Source organism: Petaurus breviceps, unplaced genomic scaffold (assembly GCF_028583685.1).
Source record: "Petaurus breviceps papuanus isolate PSGF00001 unplaced genomic scaffold, PetGlider_PUasm1.0 110, whole genome shotgun sequence".
NCBI lineage: Eukaryota > Metazoa > Chordata > Mammalia > Diprotodontia > Petauridae > Petaurus > Petaurus breviceps.
Genome location: NW_027185597.1, coordinates 3,647,521 through 3,674,456, shown reverse-complemented (window position 1 = coordinate 3,674,456; position 26,936 = coordinate 3,647,521). Strand labels below are relative to the sequence as shown.

The following is a 26,936-nucleotide window of genomic DNA, read 5'->3' as shown; positions in this document are numbered from 1 at the left end:
AGCAAATTAGAAAGAAAAAAAAAATACGTCTAACTTTTAGATCTATTGGGAGAAGAATCCATAACCAAACAAGAGACAGAGAGCTTTATAAAATATAAAATTGGTAATTTTGATTATGTTAAATTTTAAAAATTTGTACAAGACAACCAAATGCAAGTAAGATTAGAAGGAAAGCAGAAAGCTAAGAAACAATCTTTACAGGAAGTGACTCCGATAAAGACCTCATTTTTCAAATATATACAGATCTGAGTCAAATGTAAAAGAATGCAAGTGATTTCCCAACTGACAAATGTTCAAAAAGTATGAAGAGGCAGTTTTCAGAGGAAGAGATCAAAGCTATCTGTAGGTTTATGAAGAAGTGTGCTAAACTACTTTTTATGAGAGAAATGAAAATTAAAACAACTCTGAAGTACCATCACACCTATTGGATTGGCTAATATGACAGAAAAAGGAAAATGATAAATGTTGGAGAGGATGGGAGAAAGTTATGACACTAATGCAATATTGGTAGAATCGTGAACTGATTCAACCATTCTGGAGATTGATGTGGAAATATTCCCAAAGGGCAACCAAACTATACATATCCTGTGATACAGCAATACTATTGATAATTCTGTATCCCAAAAAGATGATAAAAGAGGGACAAAGACCTACATGTTAAAAAATATTTATAGTTGCACTTTTCATGATAGCATAATATTAGAAATTGAGGGGATGTCCATCAGATTTGGAATGACTCAACAAACTGTGGTATATCAATGGAATGGGATACTATCATGCAATGAAAAATGATGAGCAAGTGTATTTCAGAAAAAAAACCTGGAAAGACATATGAACTGACACAAAGAGAAATGAGCAAAGAAAACATTGTACACAGTATCAGAAATATTGTGCAATGATCAAATATGAATGACTCAGCTCTTCTCAGCAGCACAATGATCCAAGACTAGTATAATGGACTGGTGAAGGAAAATGCTATCCACATTCAAATAAAGAAGTGATAAAATGCAGATTGTAGCATATTTTTTTCACTTTATTCCTTCTCATGTATATTTTTAAAATTTTCTTTTGATGTGTTTCTTTATTCACAATTGTGACTAATACAGAAATATTTTTTACATGATAGCAGAATTATAAACTTTATCAAACTATCCATCATTTGCAGAAGAGGAGGAATAGAGAGAAAATAATTCAGAACTCAAAATCTTATAAAAGAAAAGGCTGAACATTTTATTTCCTGTAAAGGAGCTAAAGTATAAGTAAATTGTCTTACAGAGAATTTTTAAAAAATTATATTCTTGTTAAAATTAAACACACATTTTAATTCTTAACTCTTGTCATTATACCTTACTCTAAGCCTCTTCTTATCCTCAGACATGATCACAAAATTCTTTTCTAAGTTTAAGTCCTTCCAACATTTCTTTTGGAGTCAGGTTCCTCCCGTGTTTTGTTCATGATTCTAGAATTTTATTGCATTTTAACAATGACATCCTTTCAACAATTCTGTTGACTGGTAACCCTATGTTCTCCCATGAGAAACTTTGACTGCCACCAGATTGCTTTCTATTTTCCTCTTAGCTAATAGTTCCTCAGTTATGTGATTATCTTGTCATTCTCCCTTACATTCATATTGAAGAAGAAATTGTTCATAAGGGCAAGAAGTAGGTGAAGGAAATGATGCAGCCTTTGAAAATACCAAGTATCCTTTGACCAGACAGAAAAATTAGTGAATGAAAAAAAAAAAAAACGAGCTGTCTCTCAGGACTAGCAAAGAAGTCCTAATAATCCTTCTCAATCCAAGATGGGCTCTAAATTGCTAAATTCTGATTTTTTTCTCTTTTGAATAATTCTGGTTTCCCAACTCCTGCTTGATTAAACATTTTTGTTAGAAAAAAAATCTTCTGTTAGCCACTTGTTGGCATCTTGCAAAATTTATATATCTGAATAAGAGGAGCCTCTTTTAAAAAATTCAAAAAGCAATTCAATAAAATTTAGAAGTCAGAAAAAATAATGTGACTTAATTGATTTTTAAAAATCCACCTAATGTGTTCATGGCTGATGATGTCCTGTTAAACATCTTAAATCAGATACATACTTTAAAAGTTACCAGCAGCATGGTTTACTGGCTAGTATGAAGGTCTTGGATTTTTCAAGAAGGGCTGGGTTTGGAACTTGCCTCTGATACATACTAGGTATGAGACTTTCCACAAGTCAATTAAATTTACTGTTCTTCAGTCTTCTCATCTGTAAAATGAAACTTGATTACCTTTAATGTTTCTTATATTTCTAGATCATGAGATATAATTGGAAAGCCTTACCCAAAAAAGTAGTAGAGAGATACCTTTGAGCAAAAGTGCATAAAAAAATCATACTGAATAAAATACAATTGGGATATATTTAAAATAATTAAAATACTCTACCATAGAGATAATGGTAATATGTGGTTTTCAAAGTCAATATGTATTTCAGTGTTCCCATTTGTATTTGAGTTTGGCATTATTATTGTAAGGTACTGTATTAAAATAGCCTTTTAAAATGGAGAAATTTAGCATTGAATGGGATAGAAAAAGCCATTTTGTGTAAGCAAGGATATTTAAATCCAATGTTAAAGAATGTAATGTATTTTATGAATAAAGTAGGGAAATGGAGACAGTTTAATAAAAATTGATAATATGTGTATGAAGAAAAATATCTTTAAGGAAAAAAATGAGCATAATTGGATAGAAAATGAACTGTGGCATAAATAAAAAGACTTAAATCATTATGTGAAAAATGTAAGATGATTCAATGTTTATTTCAAAGCAGGTTGATGGCTTAAAGAAAGCAACTAATTTTTATTTATTAAGCAAGAAAAATCTGAGCACTGACATACAGCTTAAAGAAACAAAATGAGATGCTGAATCATGGTACTAGTCAATAAACTCCAACAGCTCTCTGTCACCTCTAGGATCATAATATAAATCCTCCACTTGACATTCAAAGCCTTTCATAATAAAGTCATCCTTACTGTTCCTAGTACAAAATACTTTATCTCTCAGTGATAAACATTTTCATTAGCTGTCCTTCATGCCTGGAATGCTCTTCTTCCTTATCTCTGTTTCCTGGCTTCCTTCAAGTCCCAGTTTAAATGCTATCTTCTATAGGAAACCTTTCCCGACTGTCTTAATACTAGTACCTCACCTCTGTCGAATACTTCCTATTTAGCCTATATACAGTTTCTTTGTTCAGATGTTTTCTTCCCTACTAGGTTATTAGTCCTTTGAGGGAAGAAACTGTCTTTCTTTTCCCTTTCATCGTATGCTCAATGATTAACATAGTTCCTGAAACATAGCAGACATTAATTAAATGCTTTAGATTTGTATTACATCAGGACACCTTCACGCAACTGAATACAATTGCTTTGTTATTTAAGGGGGCAAAGCATAAAAATGGCTATCATAAATAGTAGCAAATTAGCATGTGATTTTTAAAATTGATTATTGATATCATAGATGAAATTTAGAGTGGTGATACCTTTTATATATTATAATCACTGAGAGCAAAGAGGTTCCAATTTAAGCTACTGAAAATTGTGTAAGATACATGAAAAAGACACTAAAGTCATTGTGGTAAGGGATTTAAAACACATGAAAGAAATGGAAAGGAAAATGAAACATTGAAATGAAGCTGGTAGAAGAATAGGCATAGTCGAGTCAGAAAAACTTTGTGCAATACCTCCTGGTTAGCTTGAGAGACAGTAATTTCAACTATTGGCTTTTCAACTTATGAGAGGTAAAGGATTTTAGAAATACACTGTGCTTTTGGATGGCAAAGATGGCAAAGCCTTGTCCATGAAGTGTTAAGCTGAGCTGTTTGCTATGATGTCTAAATTAAACAATGCAAGAACATGGTGAGCAAAGTGATGACTGGTTTCATGTATGGTACCGAGCATTATGAGGTATACATTTCTTGGACTTAAGTGGACCTGCTGTCCACATTAAGATGTAATACTTTCTAAATGTTCTTAGTGGCTTTCTTTAAGCTTAAAAAAATGTAAAGTGGGGGCAGCTAGGTGGCACAGCAAGTAAGATGCCTGGCCCCAGAGTCAAGAGGACCCAGGATCCGTTCTGGCCCCAGGTACTTAACACCCACACAAAATAACTGGCTGTGTAACCTTGGGCAAGTTACATAACCCTGATTGCTATAAAAAAAAATGTAAAGTGAAAAGGATGTGTTGAGACAGAGAGCTGTGAAGACCAGCAAATGAACATTTATAAAAGAAGGGTTTCCCGTAGGGAAAATGTTCCTGAAAGGACCAATGACATCAAAGCCTGCAGTCTAGGGTTGTTAATTGCCACCCAGAACTTAGGTTTTCTTTCTTCACATATTTTCCAGTAAATTGCCTTTATTTCCTTAATATTTTTTTCCAATTATATATAATAGTTTTTAACTTTTTTTTAAATGTTAAGTTCCAAATTATCCCCTTTCCTCTTTTCCTTCCTTGTTCCCTGAGATAGCAAGCAATTTGATATATGTATGTGCAGTCATATAAAACATATTTCCATATTAGTCATGTTGTAAAACCAAAAGAAAATGGACACCCTGCCAAAAAATGGTTTGTATTTAGACCTTGTCTGTTCTTTCTCTAGAGGTTATCATACTTTTTTCATAAAACCTTTGGAATTCTCTTGGGGAATTGTATTGCTAAGAATAACCAAGTCATTCACAGTAGATCATCACACCATACTGCTGTTACTGTTTAAAATGTCCTCTTGGTTCTGCTCACTTCACTATGCATCAGTTCATATATGTCTTTCCAGGGTTTCCTGAAAAATCTGCTTCTCATTTTTTATGGCACAATAGTATTCCATCACAATCATATATACCACAACTTGTTCAACCTAAAATTGATGAGCACCTGCTCAGTTTCCAATTCTTTGACACCACCTAAATAACTAGTATAAATATTTTGTATGCATAAATCCACTTACTTCTTCTTTGGTCTCTTTGCAATATAGACCTAGTAGTGCTGTTGATGATTCAAAGGATATGCACAATTTTAGAGCCTTTTGGGCATAGTTCCAAATTGCTCTCCAAAATGGATGGATCAGTACACAATTCCACAACTCATGAATTACTTTGGTAATTTTCCCACATCCCTTCCAACATTTGTCATTTCCATTATGAAGTATGAGGTGGTACCTCAGAATTGTTTTAATTTTAATTTCTCCAATCAGTAAGGATTTACAGAATTTTTTCATATTGCTATAGTTAGCTTTGATTTCTTCTTCTGCAAACTGCCTATTAATACACTTCAATAGTAAATTGGCTTTTTCATGAATGATATGGCTAATTTGGCAGTCCTTTCTCTTTTCTATCAAATTAACAAATGGTTTATTAATATTATTGGATGTTTTCAAATTTTAGTTCTTAGTTTAATCTATTAGTTCAATGATTTTTTTTACCCTCAGTTTTATTAATCTCCTCTTTGATTTTCAGGATTTCAAATTTCGTATTTAATTTTGGATTTTTAACTTGTAATTTTTCTTTTCTTTAAGTTGCATACCCACTTCACTGATATGATCTTTCTTTTTTATTGTTGTGTTTAAAGATATAAATTCTCCCCAAGTACTACTTTGACTACATGACATAAATTCTGATATATTATCTCATTGTTTTCATTTTATTTAATTAAATTTTTTATTGTTTCTATGATTTGTTCTTAGACCCACCTATTGTTTTGATTTTGGAGAGTGGAAGGCAAGGCAATTGGGGTTAAGTGACTTGGCCAAGGTCACACTTCAAGTACCACGCATCCTTTAGGATTATTTAATTTCCAATTAAATCTATGCTTACAAACTCATTTACTGAATACAATTTTTACTTCATTGTGATGAAAAAATAATGCATTTATTATTTCTGCTTGCCTGCAATTGGTTGTGAGGTTTTTAAAGCCCTAATACATGGCCAATTTCTGTATAGGTGCCATGTACCACTGATAAAATGTATATTCCTTTCACTTTTCTATTCTCATTAAATTTTCTCCAGAGATCTATCATAGCTATTTCAGTTTCTATTTTACTGTCTGGTTTTAGGATAACAGCACAGTTTTATACTTTCATTTAATGTGATGTCTACACTCTTTTTTGGATTATGACTTTCAGGAAGTCCAATATCACTTAAACTATCTGTCTTCAGAGTCAAGATGGCAGAGTAGAAACAGGACTTCCGCGGGGCTCCTGCTTTCACTTCCTCCAATTCATATAAAAGGTAATTCTGAACAAACTTTGGTTCTACAGAACCCACAAAATAACAACAGAAGCTAACCACCTGCGGAGGACAGCCCAGCAGACTGGCAGGAAGTGGCCAGTGCAGCTTGTTGGGAGCCAAGGCCAGCCCTGCTCAATCTGAAGGTTTTAGCCTCAGGGCAGCCACAACCAGCTGCGGGCTAGAGGGACTTCAGATCACCAGAGGCCATTGCAGTTTCCAGAATTATCAGCCCATAATGCTAAGAACAAAGTGAGAGGTCAGTGTAGTATGGACTTTGTGAACCCAGAGTTTGGGAGTGTAGTCAGGCCTTTACACCATGGAGGGAGAAGCAGCTAATCAACTGCAGCCATACAGTTGCAGCCACATGGCTGCTCCAGAGCTCCTGGTCAGTTGATTGTAGGGGAACCAAGCAACCAGTCTGAGGGGTAATTGCTCTTGCTTTAAACTATATGGATCTGGATTGTGGTCTGGGGTGGAGGTCCTGGGGTGCATGAACCATCTGCCAGAATGTGTGGAGGCTTCAGAGAAGGCAGCAAACTAATACCTCCAGCAGCTGTGAAAACCCCAGTGATTGGGACAAAGCTCCCCTCTCTGGTAGCAGAGTTATACTGTGACAAAAAACTCAAAAGTCAAGTAATTGAGTGTCAACATGAGCAAACAAGGAAACCAAGGTAAGCACAGTGGTCCGACTCTGTATTCCTTTTCTGGGGACAAAAAGGATCATGGCATGGAACAGGAGGAAGACAGCAAAATCAGAACTCCCACACCAGAAACTTCCAAGAAAAGAATAAACTGCTTAAATTCCATAGAATAGCTTAATAAGGATTTTGAAAACCAAATAAGAGAAGTGGAGGAAAAAATTGGGAAGAGAAATGAGAATGATGCAAAGAAATTATAAAATTAGAGTCAACAACCTGACAAAAGAAAATAAAACCTTAAAAAAGAGAGTAACTCAAAAGACAAAAGATTGCCTAAAAAGGCAATGAGGAGAAGAATGCCTTAAAAAGCCAAATTTGCCAGATGGAAAAAGAATCTCAAAACCTCACTGAATAGAATCATTCCTTCAGAGTTGGATTGGAGCAAATGGAAGCAAGTGACTTTATGAGAAATCAAGATACTATTAAACAGATCCAAACAAATGAAAAGAAAAATAGAAGGAATTGTGAAATATCTCATTAAAAAAAACTGACCTGGGAAATGGATCCAGCAAGCAGAGATAATTTAAAATTTCTTGGACTACCTGAAAGCTATGATCAAAAAAGAATCTAGAAATCATCCTCCAAGAAATTCTCAAGGAAAAATGCCCTGATGTTTGAAAACTGAAAGCAAAATAGACATTGAAAGAATTCACTGATCACCTCCTGAAAAAGAGTCCAAAAAGAACACTCCTAGGAATAATATAGCCAGGTTCCAGAGTTCCTATATCAAGTAGAAAATAATACAAGCAGTCAGGAAGAAACAATTTGAATACTGTAGAAACACAATCAGGATAACACAGGATCTGGCAGCTTCTACACTGAGGGATCAAAGGACTTGGAATATATATTTTGGAGGTCAAAGGAGCTAGGATTAAAACCAAGAATCACCTATCCAGCAAAACTTAGTATCATGTTTCAGGGGAAAATATGGTCATTCAGTAGAATAGAGGACTTTCAAGCATTCTTGATGAAAAAACCAGAGTTGAGTATAAAATTTGACATTTAAATACAAGAAGCAAGAGAAGCATGAGAAGGTAAACAGGAAAAGAAATTATAAAGAGCTTATCAAAGTTGAACTACTTACATTCCTACATGGAAAAATAATAATTGTAACTTATGAAACTTTTGTAAGTATGAGAATAGTTGAAGGGAATAGAAATAAATATATGTACACCCATATATATATACATATATACATATATGTATACACATATATGTCTATATAGAAGGGTATAAGGGCATATGAATACATAAGTGAGTGCGTATATGTGTGTGTGTGTGTGTGTGTGTGTACAGGTATACATAGACAGAGGGTAAAGGACCAGTTGAATAGGAAGGGATGATACTTAAAAGGTCAAATTAAGATATGAGAGAGGAATATAATGAGAGGGGAAGGGGAGAGATAGATTGGGGTAAAATATCTCATATAGAAGGGGTAAGGGAAAACTGTTACAATGGAGGGGAAGAACAGGAAGGCAAAAGGAAATGAGTCAACCTTATTGTCAATGAATTTGGCTTAGGCAGGGAATTACATATACACTACATAGGGTATCTCACCCTACAGGAGAGTATGGGGGAAGGGGACGAGAGGGGGCATGATGGAAGGGAGGACAGCTGGGGGGGAGCAAAGTTGGAAGCACCCACTTTTGAAAAGGGACAGGATCAAAGTAGAGAACAGAACAACCGAGGTGTGGGATGGGATGGTGGGGAAATATAGTCAGTCTTTCACAATATATCCACTATAGAAATGTTTTGCATAGCTACACATGTACAACCTATACTGAATTACTTATATTCCCAGTAAGGGTAGGTGATGAGGGAGGTAGGGAAAGAATCTGGAATTCAAAGGTTTAAAATAAATGTTTAAAAATTATATATTTTTATTATTATTATCTTAACTATTATTTTAATAACATATAATTATTTTAATTATTCCCATGTAACTGGGAAGGAAGATATACAGGCACTGGGGCATAGAGATCCACCATGCCTTACTAGAAAGTTGGAGAGATATGGGGGAAGATATAGGAGAGAGCAGATTGGGGTAGGGGATATTCAGTCGGATTATTTTTTGGGAGGTGGTGGGTAGGGGAAAAATGGGGAAATATTTGTAACTCAGAATCTTGTGGAAATGAATGATGTAAAGTAAAAAATTAAAAAAAATTAAACAAACTACAAAAAAAGAAAGGTTTGAAAAAACAGATTATCAGGAACCTTTGGCCTTTTGAGTGGTGAGTTCTAATTTATTCTTGCCATTCCATTAGAAACTCCAACCATGCAAATTAACATATAGGCTCAGGTTCCTCAAATAAATTTAGACAATGTCCTTAAAAAAAAAAAACAAAAAAAAACAACTATCTCTCTTCAATATCTTTTCAAGGTCAGTTGTCTTTCCAATGAGATATTTCACATTTTCTTCTATGTTTCTTACCTTTGTTTTGTTTTTTTCATGATGTTACATGGAGTCATTACTTCCAAATTGACCAGTTCTAGTTTTTAGTGAATTATTTTCTTTAGTAAACTTTTGTTCCTCCTTTTCCATTTGTCCAATTCTAATTTTAAGCTGTTATTTTCTCCAGCATTTGTTATGTCTCCTTTACCAAGCTTTGACTCTTCATATTTTTTCTTGTATAACATTTCTTTTTCCATTTTTCTTCTCCTTTTCTTTTCTTTAAAATCATATTTGAGTTCTTTCAGGAATCTTTTTGGTGCCACTGGCCAGTTTATAATTTTCTTTGAAGCTATACATGTAATTTTTCTTTTTTTACTTCATTGTCTTTTTCCAGGTTTGTGAATTGATCTCTATTGTTATAGTAACTTTCTATGGTCTAGATCTTCTTTTGTTGTTAGCTGATTTTTGTCTCGTCTATTTCTTTACTTAAAACTATGTTAAATTTGGCTTCTTTTCGCGAGTTTGAGGGGGACGTTATCCTAAACTTCAGGCCTTTCTTGCTTCTGTTTTCAGAGCTAGATTTGGAAATCTATAGGTTTTCATGTCTTCCAAGGTGGTTTGATCTAAAAAGATATGTAGTCACATCTTTCTTGCCCTGTGTTCTGTTCTGTGAACAACCAGAAGCACTCTTTTCTATCCTAAAAGTGTGACCAGGGTCTCTACTCTGCTGGGACCAGAAGCATTAATGAGCTGATGCTCCTTTTGCTCTCAGTCTATGACAAACAACTACATAAAGAAAATGCAACAGTCTTACATTCACTGCCAGCAAAGAGTACCCTGACCAGTTGTTTGACCCGCTTCTTATCTGTGGGTTGAGTTCGTAAATGCAGAGGTTACTGATACCTTGCCTCCAAGGCCTGATACTAGGGTCATCACCATTCATTGCAGTCTGCACTGGACTCACAAGCCTAACCACCACTTCACTTAGATAGATTTTTCCTACTTTCTTTTGTCTTGAAGTTCTAAATTGTCCTGGGCTTGAAACCTGTTTCAACCTGTGTAATGGCAAGGAAACAAGTACTTAGCACCTTGTTTCAGTTGAACCTTGCCCATGATTATATCAAGTCTTTGTTAAGAAACAGAACTTATGAAAACCACAGTGGGAGGGGCTTGCCAAAGACAGGAACAGGAAGGATGCAAGAGGTGGGGGTGGGGGGAACAGGGAGGAGCTAGTTACCATATAAAAGTATAAGCAAAAGCTGGGAGAGAGCAAAACTGAGAATGGAACATTTTGATGGATGGCACTCTCTTGGTCTGTTCTGTCTGCATTTATTTGTGTTTGTAATACTATGTACAGAAGCCCTGGGACCATACTGGAAGCCCTGAAAGAGGATATTTTTGTTGTCTGTTTATAGAAGTCCTGGAGGAGAGTTTCAGAGGTCGTGGGACTATACTGACAATTTGTGTTGAGTTCTCAGACCTTGTTTGTGGGTCTGTGTGACTTCTCAGACCTTGTGTGGGGGTCAGTGTTGATTCACTGACAGATAAGGAATTGATCGTGGTGCCGGCAATGTGTGTGAATGTTAAAAACAACATTCTGTTAGCTCTGTTAAGCTTTGTCTTCCCAGAAACAGAAATAGCAAAGAACTTGAGGTGGATTGGACACTGTGAGTTTCAATGTGGAATGGGAGTTGGATGAGGAACTGAATGAGGAGCTGGACAAGGAGCTGAGAGCTGCCTGCCTGTGCATCCAGGTGACAATTGGATAAATTCAGGCAAGAGCTGGACCCATGGAAGAAGAAACATGGAATCTGGGAGCCAGCATCAAGTCAAGATGAAAAGACCTCTCCTTGGGTATTTAGTGCTGACTGAGAAGATCATGATTTACTATGGCCTAGAGGTGGGAGAACTTTGTATTTTGTACCTTGTATCCCTTAAGGATGATTGAGTTAAGGGCTTACTGAATGATATGTTTTGTTTAAAACTATGAAGCCACTTTTGTGATAAGTTGTTAATGCTATATCATTATGAATACTGTACTTTGGTTTCTGTGAATGTTTTCCCTTGGTTTATTGCTGAATAGAGTTCACTATACTATGTGATCAGAATGTTAAAGCTATTCACAGAAGCAGTCCTATGGAGAGCTGCTAGTGCTTGGCTTTACAACCTGATCTTTGAAGGTTTGGCCACTATAGAATTTGGTTTGAGGTGTTATTTTAAAATTTATAGGTAAGTCTTTGCCTTTACACTGCAAACTTGGCTCCACCTCCCCACTGCCAATTTGCTTTAAATATGTATTCATTCTCTCACACAAATACTGAGGTCATTTTAGGGAAAATGTAACCCAAGTTATACATGACTTGTAATATATTTTATTATGTGTTCATTTACTTTATAAGTAGGTTATAGTGATTTTTTTTTGTTTTATCACTACAAAAATGGTTGCATTTAAGATCTAAACATGTTTTTATTATAAGTGACTTTTAGGTGTTAAAAGAAGTATAGTGGTGGAGACTTGAGAGATAGATAGAGTGGTAAATAGGAGGGTGAGGAAGGGGCATTAGTATATCCCTCAAACTTTGTTACTTTTAGTATCTTTACAGTATATGAGTCAAACTATGTGGCAGTCCTGTTTTTGGAAATTTAGGGTTACCAAAAATAAGAGTAGAGTGAAAAGAACAATCCAGCCTAGACAGAAGGTATATATCCATAGGTAAAGTCTATAATTATGAAGCTTCCACAGCCTACAATGTAGATGAATGTTATCCCCAGTACACCTTTGCTACCTTAACTTTTCCTCCTTCTTACTCACTTTGTATGGTGCTTTAAAATAATCTATTTTGAGATGCAAGAGATCATCAAAGAACCAGGAACTACCGATTGAATATGTGTTTGTGTTCTCAGTATTAAAAGAAGTCAGTACTACTATGCCTTAGAAAAAGGAGAACATTCCATATAGAGATGATGAACAGCTATTGAAAAGGCAGAGAGGAGAGATAGAGTACTATTTGTGAGGAGGAACAAGTAAGTCACTATGTCTGAACAATAGAGTGTATAGAAGGGAATGTTTTCTAGGGACCAGAAAGAAATGGAGGAGTCAGGTTCTGAAGAGGTCTAAAATAACAACAACAACAAAAGATCACATACATAAACACTTATACATACACACATATAAACACATATGTGGATATATGTATGTATGCATATTATGCATGTATGTTTGACTCTACAGATGAAAGGATACCAGTGTTTACTAAGTGATCGAGAAGGGTAATGGACACATCTGTTCTTTGGGAAAATCTATTTGGCAGCTGTTTGAGATAGATAATCCAATTAGAAGGCTTTTTTAAAAGTACAGGTGAGAGGTCAGAGTTTGGATCAAGTCGGTAGCTGCTCCCAAAGTTCCAGACTAGCACAGGGTTGGGTAATTTAGGTCATGGCAAAAGTCTGGCTCATTTTAAAAATGACTTTTATAAAAGTAACAATAAGGTGTCATCTATCCAAACATTCCATTGCCTATTCATATTCTAAAAATAATGATTATAAAATATGCTTTTAAATTATAAAAGAAAACCTAGCAAAATTACTTAGTCAAAAAAAAAAGTAGAGAATAACAGTTGGCGAACTAAGGTAGGATTCTAGCCACATTTTAGCACCTAGTCTAGGGTGTCAATCTACCAGAAAAAAGCACCAAAGAGAATGATGTTCTTTTTGCTCCACTGCCTGGAGTGATTTTAGTCTTTTTCTATATTTACTCCTATCTCATTAAAAAAAAATAATTTCTTTATACTGCATCTGATATCCTTATACACACACACACACACACACACACACACACACACACACACTGTTTACCACAAAATAATCTTTTTTTCCTGGAGTTCTATTTACTTATCTCTAGTTCATATCAACCTACACAATATGACAATATTCTTCATGTAAGCTTTTGAAGATCTAAAGCTCTGTCCAGCCTGAAGGCATTTCACTTTAAAACACTGACAGTTAAAGGTTTCTGCTGACAACAACAAAAAAAAAATGAAAGAAAAATCTTGCTTTAAAATATTTCTATAAAACATTCCAGTTAAAGGGAAAGATCCCAACGCCTTTTACATATTGGAATTTAGAAATAAAATGTTCCATAAAATGGGGGGAAAATATAATGTTAATTTTAAGCCTTTTTACATTCATTTTACATTCATTCTGAAAGTCCTACAAATTTGCCTAATAGAATCATCTATAATCAATGGCATTGTTGAAGGACATTGGATAATAAAAATTAAGAGTGAAAAAGATCATCAATGGTCATTTGACCTCACCCAAAGCAGTATCACCCTTTGATCACTGATAATCTAGACTTATCTGGAATACTTCAAAGGTCTTTTCATCCAGTAAAAAGAAATGTAAAAGTTACAGCAGATAGACAAACAGATAGATAGAAAGATAAATGAATAAATAATAGATATTTTAAATACTCCCTGAACCAAGAAAAACTTCTTTGGACTCCTACAAGGTGAGGTCACAGTATTCTAAAATTGTACTTGAATATTACATAGATAAGACATTCACAGAAGTCTTAAGTCAAATATCTAGATTTTCCCCTCTACTTGACCTAATTCAATTTATTTCAACAGTTGCTCTTGATTACCCCCAGAAGCTCAGGTAGGATTAGGGGTTGGAGCACAGTTTAGAAGTTACATTGACTAGCTGAAGCAAGTCAGTAATAGAATGACCATAATAGTCAGACAATTGGAACCAAGTGATTGGGGAGTAGAGTAACTGGACTTGTTCAGCCTTGGAGGAAAAAAAATAAGACTCTGGGGGAATATTATCATTGTCTTTTAATAAAAGAAGGAGTATTGGACTATCATGGGTCAGAAGGAGTAGATGTACTCTGATCCCAAAGGAGATAACTAGAAAAGATGTGTGGAAATCACAACCTCCGATTTCAGTTCTGCTAGGGAGTGAGGAAAGTTTCTAAAAGTCAGAATTATAGAAAAGTGAAATGAATGACTCATAGACTATTCAGTTTCCCATGGAGTTCTTTACACAGTTCCTTGAAGGAATCTACAATAAAACACTCTTCCAGAAGAACTCTGTGCTGGGAATCCTTCATAACAGTGGCAAAAGACAGTGTGTGTGTGTGTGTGTGTGTGTGTGTGTGTGTGTGTGTGATAAGAGTATAGTCATTCAGAGATGTGTTACTTATGCTATATAAATCACCATTTTTTTGCTTTTTTAAAAATCCTTAATATTTCCCAGAATGTGTCAATTTACCACACATGTTCACTGTGTATATTTAGTCTAGTACAGCTTTGTTTTTACTGTCTTTATGTTTATTGTCATCTCTCCATTTTCTGCAGTGTCTCAGGTACTGGGGTGTCATGATACATATTAGTGCTCCATTATTATTGGTAGAGTTCAGTTTCTGAGAGTAGTTTTCCCAGTTTCTTGTTTGTGTTCTTTCTTATATTTTCAATATCAAATCTTCTTGGGATAATCTTGATCAATGTTATCTCTTGTGAAATTTTCTATAAATTTCATTCTGTTCCAGCTATTTTTTTTTTATTAATTGACTATCATATTCTATAATATTCTGTGAATTTTGGGGGGTTTGGGTTTTATTTATTTATTTTTTTGAGATGATTTTAACTTTAAACCAGAGTAACCATTGATTGCTATTTATTTCCATTTGGCAAGGAGCATTCAAGTGTGTCCTGGGTAAGATTTGTGGGGTTTCCTTCTCTTTTGAGGGGTGGGGTGTGCTAATTTATTTATTTTTAATTTTCAACATTCACTTCCATAAGATTTTGAGTACCAAATTTTCTTCCCATCACTACCCTGTACCCACCCCAAGACATCATGTAATTTCATATAGGCTCTAGAGATACATTCATATTGAACCTATTTTCACATAAGTCATTTTGTAAAAGGAATTAGAAACAATGGGAGAAGTCACAGGAAAAAAAAGAGACAAATGAAAGAGAAAGTAAAAAGGAGAGAAGATAAACAATATGCTTCAATCTTCATTCAGACTCCAAAGTACTCTTTAAATATGGACATCATTTTCCATCATGAGTACTTTGGAGTGATCATATGTCTTTCAAAGTTAGACATCACACACTGTAGCTTTTACTGTATACAGTGTTCTACTGGTTCTGCTCGTTTCACTCAGCATCAGTCCATTCAAACCTTTCCAGGTTTTTCTGAAGGTTGCCGACTCATCAATTCTTATTATCTAGTATTCCATTATATTCACAAAACACAATTTGTTCAGCCTTTCCCCAATTGATGGGTATGCCCCTCAATTTCCAATTCTTTGCCACCACAAAAAGAGTTGCTAAAGATATTTTTTGTACATTTCGGTGTTTTTTTCCCATTTAGAAGATCTCTTTGGGATATAGACCTAGAAGTGGTATTTCTGGGTCAAAGTATATACACTTTTTACAGCTCTTTGGGCATAGTTCCAAATTGCTCTCCAGAATTATAGGAACAGTTCACATCTCCACAACAGTGCATTAGTGTTCCAATTTTCCTACATCTTCTACAGAATTTATCATTTTTTTGTTTTTCCATGTTAGCCAATCTGATAGGTGTGACATGGTACCTCAGAGTTGTTTTGAATTGCATTTCTCTAATCAATAGTGATTTAGAGTGTTTTTATATGACTATAGATAGCTTTAATTTCTCCACCTGAAAACTGTTCATATTATTTGACCATTTATCAATTGGGAAATGACTTGAATTCTTATAAATTTGACCCAGTTCTCTATATAGTTTAGAAATGAGGCCTTTATCAGAGACACTGGATGTAAAAAATTGTGCCCAGTTTTCTGCTTCCCTCCTAATATTGGATGCATTGGTTTTATTTGTGCAAAAACTTTCCATTTCAGGGGTGGCTAGGTAGCACAGTAAGTAAAGCGCTGGCCCCAGAGTCAGGAGGACCAGAGTTCGGCTCCAGCCTCAGACAATTACCACCCATACAAAAAAAACTAGCCGTGTAACCTTGGGCAAGTTACTTAACCCCAATTGCCCTCCAAAAGGCAAAAAAAAAATTCCATTTTGCATTAAATAATGTTCTTTATCTCTTGGTCAAAAATTCTTCCAATTTCCATGAATCTGAAACTATTCCTTGCTCTTATAGTTTATCAAAAAAAAAGTCTTTATATCTAACTTGTGTGACTATTTTTACCTTAATTTGGTATATGGTGTGAGATGTTGGTTTATGCCTAGATTCTGTCAGACTATTTTCCAGTTTCCTCAGCAGTTTTTGTTAAATAGTGAGTTCTTATCACAGAAACTAGAATACTATAGTCATTGACTACTATGTCTTATGTACCGAAACTATTCCACCGATCCACCATTTTATTTCTTAGCCAGTACCAAGTAATTTTGATGAGTGCTGCTTTATAATACAATTTGAGATCTGGTATGGCTAGGCCACCTTCCATAGAATATATTTTCATTAATTCCCTTGATAGTCTGGATCTTTTGTTCTTCCAGATGAATTTTGTTATTGTTTTTTTTTTTTTTTGCTCTATAAAATAATTTTTGGCAGTTTTATTGGTTAGGCACAGAACAAGTACATTAATATTGGTAGAATTGTCATTTTTATTATGTTAGCTTGGCCTACTCATGAGTAACTGACGTTTTTCCAATTTTTCAGATCTAATTTTATTTGTATGAAAAGTGTTTTTTAATTGTGTTCACATATTTCTTGGGTTTGTTTTGGCAGGTAGACTCCCAAGTATTTTATAATGAAAGCAGTAACTTTAACTGGAATTTCTCTGTCTCTTGCTGTTGGACTTTGTTAGTAATATATAGAAATGCTGAAGATATTTGTGGCTTTGTTTTGTATCTTGCATATTTGCTAATGTTGTTTATTATTTCAAGTAGTTTTATTTTTTACTGGATCCTCTAGGATTCTCTAAGTATATCATCATATCATTTGCAAAGAATGATAGCTTTGTTTCTTCTTTGCCTGTTCTAATTCCTTCAATTTCTTTTCTTCTTTTATTGTTAAAGTTAATATTTCTAGTACTACATTGAATAACAACAGTAATAATAGATATCCGTGTTTAATGCCCATCTTATTAAAAATGTTTCTAGCTTAACTCTATTACACATTATGCTTGCTGATGGTTTTGGGTAGCTGCTACTTATCATTTTAAGGAAGACGCCATTTATTCCTATGCTCTCTAGTGTTTTTAATAGGAATGGAAGTTGCATTGTGTCAAAAGCTTTGTCTGCCTCTATTGAGAAAATGATATGGTTTCTGTTCATTATATTGTTGATATGATAATTTATGGTGATAATTTTCCTAATACTGAAGTAGCCCTGCATTCCTGGTATAAATCCTACATTATCATAGTGTATCATTCTCATGATAAGTTCTTGACAAAATCTCTCTTCTTTTTTATTGTTTGCAACAGATGTTGATACATAATCCATAAAAATCTTAATAGTGATTCTTTTACTAATTATATTTATGGTCAGCACTGCAAGGTGAAGTAGCTTAGTAATCACAAAATGGTTTTCCTTGTTGCCTTGGAGACTCTACTTAGCCATACTCCAAAATCCTATGACCAAAAGGTGACTAATGTGCTCAAAAGCTATAACAGCAAAATTCAAACTTTAGACACCTTTGGGATAATAATTAACAGTAATTAACCAATTATGCTTTTTACAACTGACATTAATTCACATTAGTAAATTCCATGGTATACAATAGGGGATGTTTTTGTTGTTGTTCTTTTGGTTTGCTTTTGTTTTGCTTTTTATTGGAGGGGGGAAAGCAGGGCATTTGGGGTTAAGTGACTTGCCCAAGGTCACATGGCTAGCAAATGTTAAGTGTCTGAGGTTGGTAGGATTTGAACTCAGGTCCTCCTCATTCCCCAGCTGGTGCTTTATTCACTGCACCACCTAGCCACCCCAGGAAGGATGTTTTCTAAAGAGCATTTAGACATGCCTTCACATAGAAGAGCATATAGAATACTCCCTCATATCACAGAAAAAAATTCAAGTTGGCAATCTTTGGCATACTAACACATCAATCTGCCTTTTCCTTCTAATCTTCACCTTTGGAGAGAGCTTACATACCATGGAAATAACAGGCCTATTGGATCAAAATTACATACAGGATATTTTTGATTGGATGTTGGAAAGATACTTCCAAATGTTATAGGTTATAGAATATCTTCAGGTGTTTGGTCCTGGAATATAGGCTGGGATTCTGTCAAGCAAAAAATTCTATAAAATGGGTGACGACCTACAAAAATGAGACCACCTAGCTTCCTACTGCTCTGCTCCTCACATGTTCCATATCCTTATATCCGCAACTTGTAAAAATTAGCCTACTTTGCAAATGTACATATCTCAAAAAGAAAAAAAAAATAAGTAATACATAAAAGAAAAGAGAAGCTTATTTCAATCCAGATGAATTTTCAGTTTTTAAAAGTCTGTGAAGGTGATGAAAATGAAGAATCAAGAACTTTTGGCAGTAATAGCTAAGAAAGTGAGACCAACTAGAAAATTCCATGTGGTAAAAGTTTTGCTTAATGAGCTTTGCTTCTTCTTCTTTTATTCTACCTCTTCCCCTTTTATTATTGTTGTCTGTAAATGTATGTTTTCTCTATCTGCTTGACATTTTATAATACGGCAAGGAAAGGGATAATAGGAGTTAGCAATGACTTAGGTTTGAGAAGTCATCTTGGCTAACATTCACAGTTTACTAGTGTATAATAGAGCTTATCCACATATATTTCTCTGTTTTTCTTACAAAAGCTGACAGCTACCTGTGATTATAACCTGCAAGAGCTTATTGTATAACCCAGTAAGTAACATTATCTTTTAAGATCAGCTTCCTAAGCTGTATAACCATCCCCCTTCCCTGTTTTTAGTCTCCTCTCTCTTATGATACTCCTTTGTATGTACTTTAATATGTGGATCTGATAACAGTAGAGAATCTACTCCAAATATTCACATGGGGTATTTGTACCTGATCTGTGGTAGAACATTCCAAGCTTGTATTGGTCTGATCAGCCACAGTCAGACATACTCTAACTTGACCCTAGCATAGCAATGTCATTTTGGTCTTCTTCAAGAATGAAGAACAACAACCAACCAACCAGCATATCTCCAGGATAATTTGTTGTTTGTTGTTCATGTTTCTATTTTTTAAATGATCAATGACATCATGAAGGTGATGCCTTGACTTGCACATCATCAGATTCACTCTTCGAGGTTCATCCAAGTCTAGTGACAAGACAGGTCAAGAAGACTAGATGTAGCTATGGATGCAATGAGTGACCTTTCCCCTTTTAAATTAAAGTATTTCCCTGGTCTCAGTTTGTCTGAGGGCATACCCATTCAATGACTAAGGGATACATAAGAATGTGGGGAACCTTCAGTTTTGAGGCCATTTGTGGCCTTCTGGGTCTTTGGGTGTGGCTTTTTGACTGAGTCCAAGTTTTACAGAATAAACCGTTTTATTAAGTGGATTACTTCTATGAAGTTTTTTTCACACACACACACACACACATATATATATATATAATATTTCAATATTTGATTTTAAAACTTTCAATTCCAGATTCATTCCCTTCCCCCACTACCACCCACCCCCACTGGGGGGACAAGCAGTTCAGTATAGGTTGTACATGTGCGGCTAATGAAAAACAATAGCATAGTAGATATATTGTAAAAGACTGACTATATTTCCCTCCCTCCCATCCCACCTCTCACTTGTTCTATTCTCTACTTTGATCCTGTCCCTTTTCAAAAGTGGGTGCTTCCAACTTCCCTCTCCCCCAGCCTGCCCTCCCTTCCATCATCCCCCCTCTCATCCCCTTCTCCCCCATTCTCCTAGAGGGTGAGATCCCCTATTTAGTGTGTATTTCCCTCCCTCCTCAAGCCAGATTCAATAGGAATAAGGTTGACCCATTCCCTTTTGCCTTCCTATTCTTCCCCTCCATTGTAACCATTTTCCCTTGCCTCTTCTGTATGAGATAGTTTGCCCCAATCTGTCTCTCCCCATCTCCTCTCATTATATTCCTCTCACCTCTTAATTTCATCTTTTAAGTATCATCCCTTCCTGTTAAATTGGTCCTGTGCCCTCTATCTATGTATATCTGTAAACGTATATACACACATTGATATATGTATTCATATGCCCGCATACCCTCATATAAAGATATATATATATTTCTAATCCCTCCCACTACTGAGAAAAGTTTCATAAGTTACAATTATTTTTTTTTCCATGTAGGAATGTTAATAGCTCAATTTTGATAAATTCCTTATGATTTCTTTTCCCTGTTTACCTTCTCATGCTTCTCTTGCTTCTTCTATCTGAATGTCAAATTTTCTATTAAACTCTGGTTTTTTCAGCAAGAATGCTTGAAAGTCCTGTATTCCACTGAATGACCATATTTTCCCCCGAAATGTGATACTCAGTTTTGCTGGGTAGGTGACTCTTGGTTTTAATCCCAGCTCCCTTGACCTCTGGAATATCACATTCCAAGCCCTTTGATCCCTCAGTGTAGAAGCTGCCAGATCCTGGGTTATCCTGATTGTGTTTCCACAATATTCAAATTGTTTCTTCCTGGCTGCCTGTAATATTCTCTCCTTAATCTGGGAGTTCTGGAACCTGGCTATAATATTCCTAGGAGTTTTCTTTTGGGGATCTTTTTCAGGAGGTGATCGGTGGATTCTTTCAACCTCTATTTTGCCGTCTCGTTCTGAAACATCAGGGCAGTTTTCTGTGAGAACTTCCTGGAGGATGCTTTCTAGGTTCTTACTTTGGTCATGGCTTTCAGGTAGTCCAATAATTTTTAAATTATCTCTCCTGAATCTATTTTCCAGGTCAGTGGTTTTTCCCATGAGATATTTCACATTGCCTTCTATTCTTTCATTTGTTTGGATCTTTTTAACAGCATCTTGATTTCTCATAAAGTCATTAGCTTCCATTTGCTCCAATCTAATTCTGAAGCAATGATTCTCCTCAGTGAGCTTTTGAGATTCTTTTTCCATCTGTCAAATTCAACTTTTTAAGGCATTCTTCTCCTCATTGCCTTTTTGAGCCTCCTTTGCCATTTGAGTCAGTCTGTTTTTTAAGGTATTATTTTCTTCAGTCAGGCTGTTGACTCTCATTTTATAATTTTCTTGCATTGTTCTCATTTCTCTTCCCAATTTTTCCTCCACTTCTCTTATCTGCTTCTTAAGGTCCTCTATGACCTGTAACCAGCTTGTATTTTCCTTTGAAGCTTTTGGTGCAGGAGTTCTGACTTCACTGTTTTCCTCCTGTTCCATGCCTTGCTCCTTCTTATCCCCAAAATAGGAGAGTAATGTTGGAATCTTCTGTCTGCTTTGTTTCCTTTGCCTGCTCATTTTGCAACTCAATGATTTGATTTTTGGGCTTTTTGCCACAGTAGGACTCTGCCACCAGACAGGGGAGTTTTCGTCCCAACGCTGGGGTTTTCTCAGCTGCCGGAGGTATTAGATGGGTGCCCTCTCTGAGGTCTCCACATGCTCTGGCAAGCTGGACACACACCCCAGGACCTCCACCCTAGACTGCAATCCAGATCCAAGCAGGTTAAAGCAAGAGTGATGACCCCTCAGACTGGTGCTTGGTCACCCTACACTCTGCAGGCCAGGAGATGAAGCCGCCACGTGGCACTGGCAGGCTGTGCCAGCATCTCAGCGGTTTCTCGCCCCGGGGGTAAAAGCCAGGCACTCCCACTTACTGGGTCCCAAAGTCCAGACTGCACTGGCCTCTCACCTTGTCCTTTGCATCCATGTATTGATAAATCTGGAAAAGGCCACAGCTTCTGTTGACCTGGAGTCCCTCTGGCTGGCAGCTGGTCAGGCCCACCCTGGGGCTAAAGCCTCAGCTTTGTGCTTTGGCTCAGCTCTCAGAGCACTGGGCTGGCCAATTCCTGCCAGCCTTCTGGGCTGTCCTCAGTGGGAGGTTAGCTTCTCTGTGTCATTTTGTGGGTTCTGCAGCTCCAAAGTTTGTTTAGAGTCCACTTTTTACATGGATTGGGGAGGGTGGAAGCTGGAGCCACGGGAAGGTTGTACTTCTACTCCGCCATCTTGGCTCTGCCCCCCACTTCTATGAATTTACTTTCTAAGTTGTGTTATGAATATCTACCAGTATCCACGGTAATCAATATTTCTGAATATATGACCCTTTTGTAGAAGAGGCATGTTCAAAGGATAGGAAAATATTTGATTTGAAGCTTTAAAAATCATTCCAATTATCTATATACACACATATACACACATATGTGTGTGTACATGGATCTTTGCAAACTGCTATTTTGAAGAAATGGAAACTTAAATTTCCCTTATTTAAATTAATGTTGACTTTTTAACATTTTGGAGAAGAAAGGAATTAACACTTTTTAATGATTTTTGCTTTTATTTCATTTTTTAAAAATTCAAAGTGGTTTCAGTAGTTTAATTAGTAGTCAACTCAGATTTTTTTTTAATTTCATTTACCTCAGTTTTTTTTAAACTTGGAGATGTTTTTTTCTCTTCACACACAGATGGTCACATTGTGGTTACAAACCAAATTCCTTCTGATTGTATCTGTTTGCCACTTTTGATAAGAAGTTTTAAAATATTGGTTTAAATAAGGTAACATTATGTGGTATATAAAATAGACACATACATATACAAATGTGCTGTCATTAGTATTTGTTTCAATTGCATTGAAGCAAATTATCAAAGATATGAATGAATAGAAATAGAGGCTGATCACTTAGCAAGAAAGAGGTATAGAAGATGGGTGGATCCAAGGGTTACACTTTTTATAAATGAAATATTAAAAGGTCCTGGAAAAGGTCTATGGTATTAGGAATGAATTTTCTAGGCAAGATTTTTGGAATATACATTAAGAATCACAGGATGAGAAGCTATGGATGGATTGACATCCATCCTAGTGAAAGAAGTACACTTGTAGGTATGGTTAGGAATTCACTTAAAAACTGAAGATTTATGGAATGAAAAATTAGTTTGTAGTTTCTCTTTTTTTCCCCAAAGAATGACCAGTGCTTAGATTTTGAATAAATAAGTGCACCTTAAAACCTTTTGCACACAATAGGTGCTTGATAAATATTTTTATAATAATAACCAATAAAGAAAAACAATAAACATAAAGAAAAACAACAAAAACAACAAGTGCATGTCTTTCTAAGATCCTACTTTGTTGTTGGAATTAACCTGATGTGGAATATTCTCTCCTGCCAACTTTACTCCTAATTTGGCATTCTCAATTTACTAGTTCAGGAGATTATAAGAAACTTGTCATTTCACTCCTTTCTAACAGTGCAGCTGAAAAGAAGCCAACTAAACTAGAGTTTCTAATTCACCATGTTCAACAAGACTATCTTCAAACATTTATGTAAAAGGCTTTCAAAAATTAAAGTATTTTCCAAAATCATTTTTAAAGCTGCTTAACATAACAAGCACATTTTACCTTCTAACTTACAAATGCTAAGATTCACAACAGTTAAAAAATGAGAAGAGACTAGATGCATGAATCACGTACCAGAGGACTCTGGATAAAACTGGAAAGCCACATTATTACGTGGAGAGGCTGAATTATGACAAGATTCCATCTCCCTATAATTGCCCTTTATAAACTTATAACTTAAATTGTCAATATTAATAGTATATTTCATACTGTTCAGGAGTGGTCCTCTCCAAGATGAATAACACTAATTGCAATTTTCATGACTATAACTTGGAAATGAAAAATTGAAATTAAATTTTTTTTAAATCCAAGTTAAGTGAATGTCATATTTTAATGAGAAAACCTTTTTTCTTTTCCTATTTTTTTAAGCTAACAAAGTAAATTTCAGTATTAATTGTAGCTTTATAAAGCATATAGGTTTTGGTGGAAAGGGCAACACATATGTTAAATACCTGCTATCCACAAGATATATTTCCAAGTGCTGAGAAGTCCAGACCAAAACAGAAATGGATCTCTCTCAAAGAATTTACAACATATCCACAAAGAAATACAATGCACAGTAAGTAGAGGAAAGGGCAAGCCCTAGCAACAACAACAACAAAAAAAAAACTGTGAAGGTTCTCCAGGAGGATGTCCTTGAGCTAAGCTTTTGAGGAAGATGAGTATTCTGATGTTTGGGCATGGGAGGATGAGTGTTTGTGTTGGTGGATGGGTAAGTTTCAGGCATAGCCTGTGGGGATGCAAGATGATCCAATATGCACCCTGGTTATTAGGGAACTGTTTTGGGTACAAAGTAATCATCAATACTTAAAGAGATTAAAATGTAGGATATGACAAGATTATGGAAGTGCAGTAGTGCATTTTATTCCTTTAGAAGTAATGAAAAGACATTGAATGTTTACTGAACAAGAGAGTGACATTGAGACATTTCTAGAGCAGGTTTAGAAAAGAGGTAATTTGGAATAGTAGAAAGAGCACTAATCCCGAAGTTAAATATAGATTCTAATTGCAGCTTTACCACTTACTGCCTATGTGACATTGGACAAGTCATTTTATCCTAACTTTAGATACCTCAGTAAAAAAAATAAGGTATTAGGTCAGACCCCTTCAGCCTCCTCCACCAGCAGCTCCTCTGCCACCAGCTCTCATGCCATCTCAGGCCTGTGGCTCGGCGTGGCTCCTCTGGCTGGGCAACAGGTGGCTGAACAGCAGTGTAGGTTGGGGAGGAAGGAGTCTTAGCCATCAAAGTCTGTTCATCTGGAGCATCTCCATGGGGGTCTGCCCACTTTGTCCATGCTCTGTAAGAGAATGTCCAGTACAACAGCTGCACCAAAGGCACAATTGCAGCCTTGTATTTAACAGGACTTTGTCTTTCTGGAGAACAACCATCCGTGTAAAGCTAGAAATAGCCTGTCTTTAAATTCCATCTCTTAATTTTCCATCTTGTTGCACTTTAGAAGAACATCAAGAAGACATGAACAACTCTGGCAATGATGAATTTAACTTCAGTTTCCTTGATGAAGGCTTTACTGCTGAAGATATTCAGATGCATGAATCACGTATCAGAGCAGTAGTGAAAATTAATGAAGTTTCTTCTTCTGATGATAAAGATGCCTTCTATGTTGCTGACCTTTGTGACATATTAAAGAAACATCTGAGATGGTACAAAGCTCTTCCTAGAGTAACTCCTTTTTTATGCTGTTAAATGTAATGACAGCAGAGCTGTAGTGAAGACACTTGCTGCTTTAGGAGCAGAATTTGATTGTGCCAGCAAGACTGAAATACAATTAGTACAAAGTATTGGGGTGCCTCCAGAGAGGATAATTTATGCAAATCCATGGAAACAAGTGTCACAGATTAAGTATGCAGCCAACAATGGAGTACAAATGTTGACTTTTGATAGTGAAGTAGAGTTAATGAAAGTTGCAAGAGCTCATCCAAGGGTGAATCTGGTTTTGTGGATCGCCCCTGATGACTCCAAAGTTGTCTGTCATCTAAGTGTTAAATTTGGAGCCATTCTCAAAATTTGTAGGCTACTCCTTGAGAGAGTAAAGGACTGAGTATCAATGGTATTGGAGTCAGTTTTCATGTGGGAAGTGGTTGTTCTGATCCATAAACCTTTGTCCAAGCAGTTTCTGATGCCTGATGTGTCTTTGATGTGGGGTTGGAGTTTGGTTTCAACATGTATCTTCTTGATTTTGGTTGTGGCTTTCCTGGTTCAGAAGATGTAAAGCTTAAATTTGAAGAGCTCTCAAGTGAAATCAATACAACATTGTACAAGTATTTTCCATTTGACTCTGGAGAGAGAATCATAGCTGAACCAGGCAGATACTATGTTGCATCAGCTTTCATGCTTGCAAAAAACTTGTATTGAAGGAACAGGTAGATTCTAATGATGAAGATCATGCAAATGACCAAACTTTTACGTACTATGTAAATGATGGAATATATGGATAATTTAATTGCATCCTGTTTGATCACGCTCATGTTAAACCTATTCTACAAAAGAGATCCAAACCAGATGAGAAGCATTACTCTTGTAGCATATGGGGACCAACATATGATGGCCTTGATCAAATTGTTGAACACTGTGATATACCAGAAATGCATGTGGGAGATTGGATGCTGTTTGAAAACATGGGTGCTTATAATGTTGCTGTTGCTTCTACTTTAAATGGATTCCAGACACCAACTATATATTATGTGATGTCTGGGCCAGCATGGCAATGCATGCAACAAATCAAGAATCAAGTTTTTCCATCAGAAGAAGAGGATCAGGATATCAACACTTTGCCATTATCTTGTGCTTGGGAAAGTGGAATGGAACATCACTCGACAACATGTACTTCAGCTAGTATTAATGTATAGATGCTGTTTGTATCCATTAATTGCTAATATATCTCATAATTCTGCAACTTGTCCACAAAGTTATCATGGGAAATTTTGTCAAATGTTTAGTACCCTGATCTGTATGGCTACTAAGAGAAGAGAGAAAAAGAGAGAGAGAGAGATAGAGAGACAGAGACTGAGTGACAAAAGGGAGACACAGAGACAGAGACAAAGAAGAGACAATAGGGAAATTGTCTTTTTTTCCTTCTCTCTCTCTCTCTCTCTCTCTCTCTCT

General features: G+C 35.8%; 1 protein-coding gene and 1 pseudogene across 1 annotated transcript in view; one reads left to right on the top strand and one right to left on the bottom strand.

The window, feature by feature from the left end:
• LOC138156879 (contactin-associated protein-like 2) overlaps positions 1-26,936 on the bottom strand; it is a 2,167,135-nt gene that overhangs the window by 1,816,825 nt on the left and 323,374 nt on the right. The gene's annotated exons all lie outside the window — the stretch shown is intronic.
• On the top strand, positions 25,287-26,680 carry LOC138156743 (ornithine decarboxylase pseudogene; annotated as a pseudogene).